Source organism: Rhipicephalus sanguineus, chromosome 2 (assembly GCF_013339695.2).
Source record: "Rhipicephalus sanguineus isolate Rsan-2018 chromosome 2, BIME_Rsan_1.4, whole genome shotgun sequence".
In the NCBI taxonomy this organism is placed as follows: Eukaryota; Metazoa; Arthropoda; class Arachnida; order Ixodida; family Ixodidae; genus Rhipicephalus; species Rhipicephalus sanguineus.
In genome coordinates this window covers 175164659-175165404 of record NC_051177.1, presented here as the reverse complement: position 1 = coordinate 175165404, position 746 = coordinate 175164659, and positions in this window count along the sequence as shown.

Here is a 746-nt window from a genome sequence, read left to right as displayed (position 1 = left end):
TGTCTGATATGGTGTCGCACTTTGAAACACGAAGTCGCGGGGTCGAATCGCGTTTCGATGTGGGCGAAATGAATACACGTCCCCGGTGGTCGAAATAGTCACCCAGTCCCACACTACGGCACGTCTCGCGCACGAATCGTGGTCCGTAAAACCGCACAATTCAATACGACGAAGGAGTCTTGCCACGCGCTCCAATGATCTCCCTAAGTTGGGTTACCGCTGTATAGACGAGGCAACCTAAAGTTTGCGCGCACGTCGCCCGCGCCGGATGCTCCCCTGGTGGGCCGCTCGAAACCTCCAAGGTCGACGGCTCGCCCGCGGAAGCGATTGCGTCCTACCGCGCGCGCGTTTTCGGCGGAGCGCGTGGTGCCGGTGATTACGTTTCCAAGTTGCAAAAAAACAGCTACGTCATTCCACAAGTCGGTACGCACCATTCTTATGCCGCGCGGTGCCGCGTCAGCCTTGCGAGGATTATAAAGAGTGAATTCAGCTGTGGACCTGCATATTCAAGGGAAATGCACAGGCAAAACAGGCGCAAAGCTCTGCGCAGATTCAAATCGTCATTTGTTTTGCGTGCCTTATTTTGATCATAGTCGTACAGCAGACCGAGTTGTCCTTACACATTCAGCAATAAAGTTTAGTCGACTCCTCCCATATCGTCGCGACCATTCACTACCTTCAGGAAAAAAAATCGGCAGAACACACGTACCATGGGAATCGATGTTATGCGAAACATACGCGAGATG